Here is a 12,191-nt window from a genome sequence, read left to right on the forward strand (position 1 = left end):
CTTGTTTTTTTTTTTTTTTTAGTTATGAATCCTTAAAAAAAATGAGTAATGCCCACACTTTGGGCACTAATTTTGAATATTAACATTTGATTGAGTGGCTAAGCCAAAAAAAAAAAAAAAGTATTGAGTTTGAATGTTTATGAATCATAGAGCCTACATTTAATGATTTGGAACAAGCTGAAATGATTAAAGCATGTGCAGCACAACTACATTAACACATACTGTAAAGAAAGTATTTGTTTGGTCATAATCTGACAAAATGTTGGATATAAATATCACTCGGCTGCTATGGAATTGTGCCAGGTAACAGTTGCTACTAGCAACTGAATGTGAACTGTGAACTGAAACCAAGTGCTGGTGGAGGAGATTTAAAACTTTCCCAAGATACGACACGGCTGAATTTGGACAAAATGTGTTGCTATTAAAAGACACAAGACATGTAGGCAAGATGGAGTCACTCAGCTATAAGAAAAAAAAAAAAAAAAAAAAAAGTTTTACTGTGTCTCTCAGTTTAAGAGTTATATAACTAACTGTTACTGAAGATTCGGAACAAGTTGATACATAGACTATGCTAAAGTTAGGACAGCAACTATTCTAATAATTATTTTAATTATCAATTAATCCTGTTATCATTTTCTCAATTAATCGATTAGTTATTTAGTTCAGAAAACGCTAGAGAATAGTTAAAAATTTTGATGAGCACAAGGTGATGTTCTCAAATGTCTTCTTTTGTCCAAAACCCAAAGATATTCAGTTGATTGTTTTAAAGGACTTAAGAAACCAGAAAATATGAGAGAGAATATTCACAATTGAGGAGCTGAAATCTTTTTTTTTTTTCTGAAAAAAATGACTTATGAACAATTATCAGAATAGTTGGTGAAATTGATTAATCGACTAATTATTGCAGCTCTAAAAGTATTTGTCTGGTCACATATTTAATTGTGGATGCAACGTTTTCAGTTAAACAAAGGAACTGTTAAAAAGTGAAAAATAAAGTCCTAATATTAGCGGTTACTGTTACTAAGCAGCACATCAAATTCAGACAGCTAGCATATCAGCTAATGTGGTTTAGCAACTGAGTTTTGACCTATTACAGTGTTTGGTCGGACCTGCGCCAGTAACGGTTGCTACTAGCAACAAAACGTTCAACTGAAACCAACTGGCAATGGTGGAGTTTCAAAAATTTCCCAATGTAAGCTTACCATATAGCTGAAATGAAAGAAAATGTGTATAAAAATGGAAAAGACATGCATAATATTAACATTTGATGGGGTGACTCAGCCGTAGTTGCTCCTCCAGTCCAGCAGGTGGCAGCGCTGTGATTAACAGCAGCGAGCAGCCTGCTGTGTTCAGTAATCCAAGATGTCTGCGCCCTGAAGGATGCTGCTAACGGCGTGAAGGTACAGGACAAGTGACAGGTAGGACAATACGGCGGTTTTTTATCGTTTCGTTAGAGTTTAAAACGGTCTTCTTCGACCGCTTACAAAGGTTTTAAGCTGGTTATTTGGATACTCGGAGTTTTACAGCAGGCAAAGAGCGTATAGCTTCCTGTTCGATGTGATTGTGAACATAAAGTGTTTCTGTTGTGCGTCACGCTTATTTAAAATTAATTGTCTGTGTTTGATTAGTGTTTTAAAGATAAAATCCCGCTGATCACACGTGCATCAGTCTTGAAATCAGTTTTCATCACGTGGTTTGATGAATTAAACGGCGCCACAAAGGACAGAGTCTAACATCTTTAAAGCTTTGACTTCATGTTTGTGTCCAGATTCGAAGCAAAGTCAAAGCTCCCACTGAGGCTGGAAAATCTTTTTAGTTTGATTGTCAGGGTCACAGTGCTGGAAGTGGTGTATCAGTGTGGGTGGACCAGTGAAGGCTGTAAGGTTTCCAACATTTTCTGTTTTGCAACCTGAAATAGATTATGCTGTGTTTTTTTTTTTACCACATGGTTACTGGAGAAACTCATAATAAAAGAGGCAAGGTAAAATTTCATTTAAATACAGCCGTAAAGAACATGAACTGCGCGTTTGTGTTCGTATTTGTCATCAGTTAATATTATACAATAACAAATCCCCAAAAAACCTTGCTCAGAATCTTAAATTTATCTCTCAAGAGTAAAAAAAAGATCATGTCAGTGTAATCAGAATGACAAGTCCTTGTGTCATTATTTACAAACCAGATAATCAAAATGATCAGCCATGTTGGCAACACAACAGTACGACAGTCTCTAAGTGTTACCTGATGTAAGGTATGGCTAAGGTATTGACGACAATTATTTAAAATATATTAAGCTGCAGTTTTTCTGTATGGAATATATCAGTTTAAATAGTACAAAGTTATACATTAATTAATTGATTGCACAGGATTCACAGTTACACCTTTGTTTGTTTACTCATAAATCATAAATGATAAAGAAAAGCATCAAATGGTTAGTTACTTTTCTTTTGATCGGCTAATCGTTTGAGCTCTGTTGCAGTATGTGAGGGAAAACAAGAGCAACTCTTCTCCATGTAACTGAAAATTTCAGTGTAGGTCATGATCAGACCAGAACCATCAAATGTAAACGTTATATCAATAATCTAAATAATTGTAGCTAATTTTTTTGAGTTGAATAATCAACTAATCATAGAAGCTGTAGATTGTCCTATAAGTTTTTTTTTGACAGATCGTGTCATCATTGTGATACGGAACAGAAAAAGACAAGACTGTTTTACAGCTTTACATAGCACAAAAGAAAAAAATCCATCACAGCAGACGCCTGCAGAGGCTGGATAAGACGTTCCAAAAGATTCTTTCCGCGCCGCATTGCAAAAGAAGATATCCGTTGTGATGTGAATGAGAATCTGTGGCTCGACAGACAGGAACGTCAGGAGGTGTAGTAAGCCTGCACTGTAATTTCCCGCACGGCACAGCATGTACAGTTCTGCCTAAGGGGTGTTTCATATGTTTACCTTTGTAATTTTGTATTTCTTTTCCTTTGTTCTACGCAGTGCTGTAAAACTTTATCGTCTTTTTCTTTCCTGTATCACAATGGCATGGTCATGTCAGGACACATTTACATAAACAGTAACAGAAATGTGAAGAAAATATGCTCAACAGATTGTGACAGCTGGTTCAACCACTTTGCATGTGATGATTTGTGCAGTTAACTAATGCCTACAAGTTTTGAACTTGGAGCCAGGTTTATTTTTTGTAAACACCACCGGCAACAACCCAAAGAAAGATAAATAGATGCTCAGTCAGAACCACAAGGATTTAAATTTTAAAAGTTTTTGCATGACTCTGGATGTCAAACTGTAGGAGGAGGAAAGTTTATAAAGAAGCTTTTAAAAGTTGGATGATTCATAGTCCCTGCATCAACCATTATAATCATGGAACACACAATTTCTCAGATATCCTGTACTTAAATCATAAAAAGCTCATTAAGACATTTTAAAAATTTCCCTTTTGTCCAACACCAAAACCCGTTCTGCAGAAAGCGATTAAGATGATACAAACGAGTGACAAGTTAAAGGAAAAACCAACATAAAGTGTCTTTGTAAATTATTGGACCAACCTGAGCCCCCAGAACAGCTTCAGTGTACCCTGAACTCTACTGGAGGGATGAAACACAATTCTTCCAAAAAATATCCCCTTGTTTTGGAGATGGTGATGGAGAGTACCATCTAACACATCAGCCCATATGTTTTCAATTGAGTTGAGATCTGGTGACTGCAAAGGCCTTAGCATAAGATTCACATAATTTTTATACTCAAACTATTCAGTGACCCCTTATGCCCTATGGATGGCGGCCCTGAAGAGGCCACTCTCATTAGGATTGTAATGTTTCATAACTGCATAAAGTTGCAACTTGGAACAACTTTGTATTGATTTGCAGTGACCCTTCCCTCTCGGGGGACAAGTGGACCTAAACCATGCCAGCAAAATGTCCCACACAGCATAACCATACTTGCCAAACTTAAAGCCTCAAAAATAGAAAGTTTTGAGTTTTTGGAGACTTCGTTTCCCGTTTCCTGGTGACTTTTAAAGAATGAAAATAACAAAATAATAACTACACTGCAACAACATTCATTTTACTTTTAATTCTTGGGAAAACATGCGGAATAAGTTGCCACTGTAACAGAAACGTGTGTAAATTTCTGTCATAAAAAAGAAGATCGATGTGGATGCATGCCCCATTCCTTTAAAACTTTTCTTAAGAAATGGGAGGGCAAGTTTGAAAGAAACAGATCCAACAGATGCCCTTACTGTAGGAGTCAAGCATCCAGACCTGTACTGTTCTCTTGGTGCCACACATGCACTCAACCACTTGTCAAGTATACGATGAAGGATAACTCATCTGATTGATCGTTTCAGTTTTTTTTCCACATCTATGTAGACCAGTGCTTTTTACTCCACTGACCTCTCAAATGTGCATTCATCTTTCTAATGAATAGTTTATGCACTGCAACCGTACTGTAATTTCCCTCGGTATGTAATTGTTGACAGACTTTTCTTACTGAAAATCTGATCACGTCCTGCACTGATATCCTCAGTCGCCCGAGGAAGAGTTGCTCTTTTGTTTCTCCTTACACATTGTGGCAGAGCTGCAACAACTAATCGGTTAGCAAAAACAACAAACATTTGCGGGTTTCAGGTTCTTAAATGTTCTTATCGTTGTCATTCATGATGTTAAATGAAGAGTTTTGGGGTATTGTACTGTTGGTTTGACAAAAGAAGCAATTTGAAGTCTTCACTTTGGACTCTCTGAAATTGTAATGGGAATTTTGTCCGCTGTTGACTAGGAACAGGCATTTGAAGCAAAAATACAATTTGGTATTCACTGTGAACTATTTGGCCTTTCTCTTAAGAGCAACTTGTTACTGCCAGGTACCGGCAAAAACAAAGGAAAAGTATTTTTAAGACAAGTCAGTAGTGGCGTACACTATTTTATTTTTAATAATTTAGTGACTATTCTAAAATCATGGCCCATCCTTACTGTTGACCATAATTTCCAAGCCTACTTACTGAAGTGTTTCCCATAGATATAAATACAGATGTTACTTGATCTCCCTGTTCCTGTTGAAACAGCAGCCAGCTGAGAAGTCTTTGTGACTGCTTTCTTAGCCATCTTAATACAAAATCAGAATCAACTGGGCCTACTCAGCGTTTCTTTACAGGTCAAAGAGCATGATGGATGTTATTTGCTCAACTGCACCATGTAGTGCACCTGTGTAGAAGCATCTTCTTTTGTTATGTTTCTCCAGTCCTTTATTCACGTTTTTTCCTTTAATTTGTCAAAATCTGTCTATGTCAGTTGTTGCTCAAGGTGTTTTTTTTTTTTTTTTTTTTTTTTTTTTTGGGGACCCCAAACAACAAGTGTTTGTCTATGAGTTCTGAGCAGTGCAATGGAAGAGTGAGTTTCCCTCGCAGTTTGTTTGTATTACTTCACAAAAAGCAAAGATTGGAAAACTGTCAGAGGGAAAATAAATATAAGCTTGTGCAGCTACGTTTTTGTTTATTTTCCCACCTGGGTAATCATTTCTCAGTCCCTGCAGGTCCCGACCCTGCGGTTGGAAACCACTGGTCTCTCTATGGTATATGCCTGAAAAGCTGAAATATGTGAGAGAATATCATAGTGTTTAAAAAAGCTGAGTCATCTCCTAACTGTACATCTTTTGCTGCAAAATAAAAATCTAACTTTAGCTTCATCCAGATTTCTTGTAGCTGGAGTGATTCAGGTTTGACCCCTTTTAATTCTGGTGGCTCTCCAGTTCACCAACCACACACCCACACTGTTATAGATTAATCATACTTCCCCAATACTCTGAATGTGAGGTCCAGCTGCAGCAGGAGCTCAGACCCAGGGGGGCAGATGGCTCCGGAGTTCAGAGGGTTTACTGTCACATTTTGGCTGCAGTCACACTTGGCTTGCAGTTGCTGAGCTGCAATTCTGAAGACAGAGTTTTATAATGTCAAAGCCTCGTGTATCCACATGTTGCCCGGAGAGGGCTGTGATGCCTGTCCTGTGTGTGTGTGTAATCATCGAAATCTGTGACTGCTTCGCTTTTCTTCCCCTTCCACCCTTCGCATCGCTTGTTTAAGTGATGTTGCTGTATATGATGCACAGTATAAAGAGGTCTGATCATGGTGTGAGCGATTTTAAAATGTTTTCTTTCTCCTTTTTGTACATCCAGGCCCTAAAAATCATGGATGCAGATTTAAAGAGCCAGAGAGTAAGATTTAGGGGGATATTTTAGCAGAATATGGGATAGATGGAATGTAATATTATTAGGTATGTTTTCATTAGTTTATAGTCACATGGAAATAAGAATCACTGTGGTTTTGTTAGCTTAGAATGAGCTGTTTATATTTACAGGGGGAGTCGGCAACCATGGTTTACTGCCATGTGTCCACCAGGGGAGCCACAATTTCAATATTAAATCAAAATTGAGCAAAATCAAATGGATTTTTTTCCCTCCACCTGCACTTACTCCCAGCAACCAGAGTGTATCTGAAGGAGAAAGAAAAATACTTCAAATAGACACAGGGTAGCTTACTGGTCATTGAATCACACTTAATACCATATAGCCTTCTTTTTGAAGAAGAACTTGAAGACGTAAATAACATTTACAGTGCATAAAATCAGTCTGTTTTGTTCTGATCTGATCTTTACAAATCAAGGCTTGATAGTTTAACAGTAACATGGGCAATTGTAGAACCCCGAGTTTCTATAGTAGCCACAAACAGACAAACCGCACACTGGCTCTTGATGGTGTCTTTTGCTTTTTTTTTTTTTTTTTTGCAGCCACTGTCGTTTCTCCTACACGAGGGATACTCAACTTGTTTTGCCCAGTGGACGCTTTTGCAGAATAACAGAGATTCAGGGACCAATTCATAAACCAACATTAATAACAACATTATTTCTGGGTCTATCAGTGTAATCATCTTGGTGCAAGGATTGACAGAAAAAGCTGATATTTTATTGCATTTAGTAAATGCAACTGGATTTTAGTTGTAAATGCTTTAGTAACTTTTGATAAACTTTTTGAGTTTATACAACATTAAACATAGCTTGGACCTCTTTCATCAATCACTTAAATGTCGGAATGACCCATAAACTTGCCATTAAATTGCTCCTACCGGGGCCAGAATGAATAGCATCTTTAATCTTCTCTGGTATAGAAGAAGAATGACTTTGACTGGATGGCCAACCAACACCCTAACGGGGCCAGATTTGGCCTGCGGGCAGCGAGTCAAGTATCACTATACTACATGCTTTAAAGAGGACAATGAGGCGAGTTGGCTGCGATCTGGAAGCTCACCGCTAGATGTCATTAATCCTACACACTGGACCTTTAAAACATACATTAACGTTTTTTGGGTGATATTTTTCTTCTTTACTTCAATAATGGCTTTTTAAATATATATATATATGTATATATATATGTATATATATATATATATATATATATATATATATATATATATATATATATATATATATATGTACACACACACATAAATACATACATATAATTCAGAGTCAAAATATATTATTTACACTTTAAATCATTTTGGCCCCAAAGGAAAATAAATAAATGATTAAAACTCAAATCTGAACTATATCCCTACAGTTGCATGACAGCGGAAAATACTGTTGTGACCATTTTTCCCCCAAATACGCTGCAATGGTGCGATTGGCTTTTAAATATTTTAGAAACCTGTTTTTCTTTGGGCACTCTGCAGTCTACTCAGTGGTTAGATTGAAAAGGTTTAGACTGTGTTTTGTCAGTCCATGAAACGTTCAGTGAGTATGCTGTGATCCTGTTCCATTAGAGCTAACCGTGAACCAACCATCCATTTCTGTTTTGAAGTTTTAATTTAAACTTTGCCAAAACAACACGTTTATTTCAGGTTGTTACAGGCATTATTGTGCCCATGACACTGAAAAAAGAACCTGTTCTTATTTAAAACAGCACATCAGTTGCTAAGCTTCCAGTTTCTTTCACGGATGGCTGGTGATTTCTGATATTCTTTTAACTGTTGCTCAGAGGGACTTTTGTCTCGCTCCTCTCTTTCAGTTGTCAGTCTGGTTGATCCATTGTACACCGTTTAGTTCTCCATGTACTTAACATTTTGGAAGCCCTTAATATAAAATAACATCTATTTGTAAAGAGGACTTTCTACAGCCTAAAAGCAGGAAAGACCATTGAAATATATAGAGTAGTCCTCTCATCTGACTGTACTGAATAAAGCTTTTGTGGCAGGTGTTTCCAAACTTTTAAACCCTGTATCCAGTTCTGAATCGCAAGATAAGTTATTTTTGAGCCTCTAATGTAACTTGACACACCTGTCAGTGGTTTTCATGTGTTTTTCTTCTTTTGCTCAGATACTAATATATATATATATATATATATATGTATATATACACACACATATATATATTTAAAGTTCACCACAACATATAAAACATGCCTGCCTGCAAAATATACCAGAAGATGAGCTGAGCTGAGTGCGGTTTTCCCTTTCTGATGTACCATTTCTTCTGCTGATGCTTCACTGTTACTTTTTTAGATTTATTCAGAGCACAGGCAGTTGTAACATATTCTGTCTTGCCATTCAAACATGATGGGAGAGAGGGAGATGTAATTCAAGGGAGCCAGTAAAGAAAACGGCCTCCCAGGGATTTGAATACGGGGAAGCAAAGATAATACATGCAGGGCGTTAAGACTGAGAGTCATCACTATTCAAGTACAAGGTCCTAGTTTGAACCCAGACTGCAGTGATGGGCATGTATGTGCTGCTTCAATAGTCAACTTTTCACTCAACTACTTTAAAACAGAGCCTGGTACGGTGGGTGCCCTCATTAACTGTCTTATTTTTGCACGGTGGCTGCTTAGCAACACCGAGACAAGTCAACTGATGTAATAAAATGTGAGTCCACCACTATATGGACAAACCGAATGTTACACCCATATGTAACGGTTGATGAACATCTCATTCCAAAACCATGGATGTTAATACTTTGCTATAAACAGCCTCCACTGTTCTGTGAAGGCTTACTGCAACATTTTATAACCTGGCTGTGGGGATTTTGCTCCCATTAAGCCACAAGAGCATTTGTGAGGTCGGGCGCTGATGTTGGGTGATGAGGCCTGGCTCACAGTGGGTGCTTGAGTTCATACCAAAAGTTTTAGATGGGTTCGAAGTCAGATCTCCATGCAAGGAAACCATTTCTTTATGGATATGGCTTTATGCATGAGGTTACTTTCATGTTGGAACAAGAAAGAAGACTTCTTCAAACTGTTGGAAGCACACCGCTGCCTACAAACATCAGTGTACACTGTAGCTTTTAGATCCGTCTTTACTGGAAATAAGATGCCTGTAAGCCTGTGAAGATTCTCAGTCATCCAGGTCATGGTATTCAGAACTGAAGAAGCCTCTTGGATGAAACGGCGAAATGTCTTCAAGAACCTAAGCAAGTCCAGAAGGAAACACATCGTGTTATGTTTGGCATCCAGAAGGCCAGAGAGGAGTCAATTGAGTGTTTTCTGAAGGGCTGCAACTTGTTGTTGTTTTCAGTTGATCAATTGGTGGATTGTTGTATGAAGGTGTGTCAAAACCATGTCTCCTTAGTGGCACAGTTCGCCTTCGCAGGGGATCGGGAGGTCAAGGGTTTGAACCCCCATGTGACCACGATCACCTTGCCAAATGTGACAACTTCTGCATGACTGTGTGTTGCTTATCTGTACTTCTTTCTCACAAGCATCCAAATACTCGCAATCTGCTTGGACCCTGTCCATTGCTGCATGCGGCTATATTTAAATGTATATTTTTGAGCACGAAGTGAGCCACCTGTTAAATGCTAAAGGCAAAAGTGGTAATGATTCTCAATGTGTCTGAACAACCAGCAGGAGACTGAGCATTTTGTCAATTTATTTCAACACAGTATAACCTTGTTGTTGAAAACAAGGGAATAAATAACTTCCACCTTCACAAAACCAAAACTGGTGGACTTATCAACATGATAGATGATGCATACTTATAAACTTAACTTGCTACAAACTCGCTCCACAACTGCTTCACCCCTCCCGTCCCTGTTTGAGCCCACTATGTCTTCATCAAGGCTGTGTCCAAGTCCAATAGGACCGCTAACTGAGCTAACAGCACAGTTAGCAGCAGAGCACTGGTGACTACAGTGTTACAAGAGAAAAGGTCTGTGTTGCAATAATCCCCCGGGCCCAACAGCAAAGCGCAGCTCCCACATGGATTCTGAGGTGGTTTCTTTCTCACACAACTAACAAAGAAATGAAAATGTGGTCGGCAAAGTCTTTTCTCAATAACTAAGGGTTTAATCTACTATTACAGGGCAGGGAAGACTTGGTATGATGATTTGGGGATGTAAAACATGAGAGGAGCATCTGATGGTTCCAGCTTCTTGAATGAGAGGATTTGGTGCTTTTGTTGTCTGACAGCATTACCATTTTAAATATGTTTTAGTTCTGGATAGTCAAACAAATCAAGCAATTTAAAGATATCCTGTTCCATCCATGTTTTCACTCATGTCTAACATTTTATAGACAAAACAATTCATTTATAAATCCACCATATAATTGATAGATTAGTCACTAATGAAAACAATAATAGTGGCAGCATAATAATTTTGTAGCATAAAGATTTATTTTAACTGGAACTAAGTGATCTAAAACCAAAGGTTGAAAGGGATGATCATGTCTACCTTCTTTTGGACGTGTAATCTATGCTACGATAGACACTAGCCTGACCGATATATCCTCTGTTTAACCAGAGCGGTATCGTTGAGAGCCAGACTTTTAGAAACACGCTGTTTGCACTCACACGGTTACACACAGTCAAACCTGGAAGCTGCTATACAACCTCAGTCTGATCTGATCTCCACTGAACAGCTGAGGGTTAAGGGCCTTGCTCAAGGGCTCGTCAGTGGTGGTAATGAGCATAAGACGAGAGCTGCTCTTTCAGTCTCTGAAGTGAGGATTCAGAGATGTGCTGTTGCATCTGACAAGCTGATTTTTGAACACTGAGGGATAGTTCAGATTATTTGAAGTGGGATTGTGTGAGGCACTTACTGAGAGTCAGTGTAATACAGTAGATGCCGGTCGATCTCCCCTAGTTTGGAGAAGCTGAGAGGAGTACAGCTAAGCAATGCTGTGATCAGTGTCAGAAGCAAAACCTATTGTGCCCACTTAAAAAGAGCAATCTATAAACAGCCCTATCAGTTTAAGTGTATACTTTAGAGTGTTATCACCACTTTACCTTGCTGTCAGACAGCGTTTTCTGTGACTTTGATATTTTTAAAGGTTAGTTCAAATTCACTTAAATTACACGGTAACATACGCAACTCCTGTGTTCTGTGAGGTGAAATTTTGTGAGAGAAAGAGTGATATTTGACTTGAATACTGTAACGGCACTTTATTGTTGGAAAAGGCGCTCTGGCAGCAGGATAAAGTGGTGAAAATATTCTAAATATAGCGTATAATTATGGCTACAACTAATGATTATTTTCATTGTTGAAAAGTCAGTAACTTTCTCAATCAGTTAGTTGTTTGGTCAATAAAATGTCAGGAAATTGTGAAAAATGTTGATTAATGTTTCCCTAAGCCCAAAATGACGTCCTCATATGTCTTGTTTTGTCCACAATACAAAGATATTTAGTTTCTGTCATAAAGGAATAAATAAATGAGGAAATATTCACATTTAAGAAGCTGGGATCAGAAAATTGTGACTTTTTTCATTAAAAATTACTTAAACCGATTAATCAGTTCTCAAAATTGTAAGCGATTAATTTAATAATTGATCATTGCTCTATGTACAATTAAACTGATGTCTTTAGATGGGCTTTTTTGAAGCGACTGAAATGTTTTGCTGCTAATCATGTCCACAGCAGTTCATTGCTTATCTTTCATGCTGGTACTCTTCTCTGCTTCTTCAAACGGAGGGTGTATCATCCACCACCATACCTACCTACTGTAGGTAATACACTGACTATGGACAAGTACCTCATACAACCCCACATCAAATAGTCTGAACCACTCCTTTTAAAATATATTGTTTAGTACATACCTTGGTCAGAAGTCGAACAGATCCTTTTAAAAACATTTCTTCACGTCTATGCTAAAAGCACCACTTCAGATATCTTTTGCACATGTGATATTAGACAACAATAATGGCAA

General features: G+C 37.9%; 1 protein-coding gene across 1 annotated transcript in view; it reads left to right on the top strand.

Annotated features, from left to right (window-relative positions):
• Window positions 1–1,293: 1,293 nt before the first annotated feature.
• mrpl11 (mitochondrial ribosomal protein L11) overlaps window positions 1,294–12,191 on the top strand; it is a 64,147-nt gene continuing 53,249 nt past the window's right edge. The window contains exon 1 of the mRNA XM_084718947.1: window positions 1,294–1,418. The gene's annotated coding sequence lies outside the window, so the exon portion shown is untranslated. The remainder of the gene's footprint in view (window positions 1,419–12,191) is intronic.

The sequence above is a fragment of the Lutjanus erythropterus genome, chromosome 5 (genome assembly GCF_056507025.1).
Source record: "Lutjanus erythropterus isolate fLutEry1 chromosome 5, fLutEry1.hap2, whole genome shotgun sequence".
NCBI lineage: Eukaryota > Metazoa > Chordata > Actinopteri > Lutjaniformes > Lutjanidae > Lutjanus > Lutjanus erythropterus.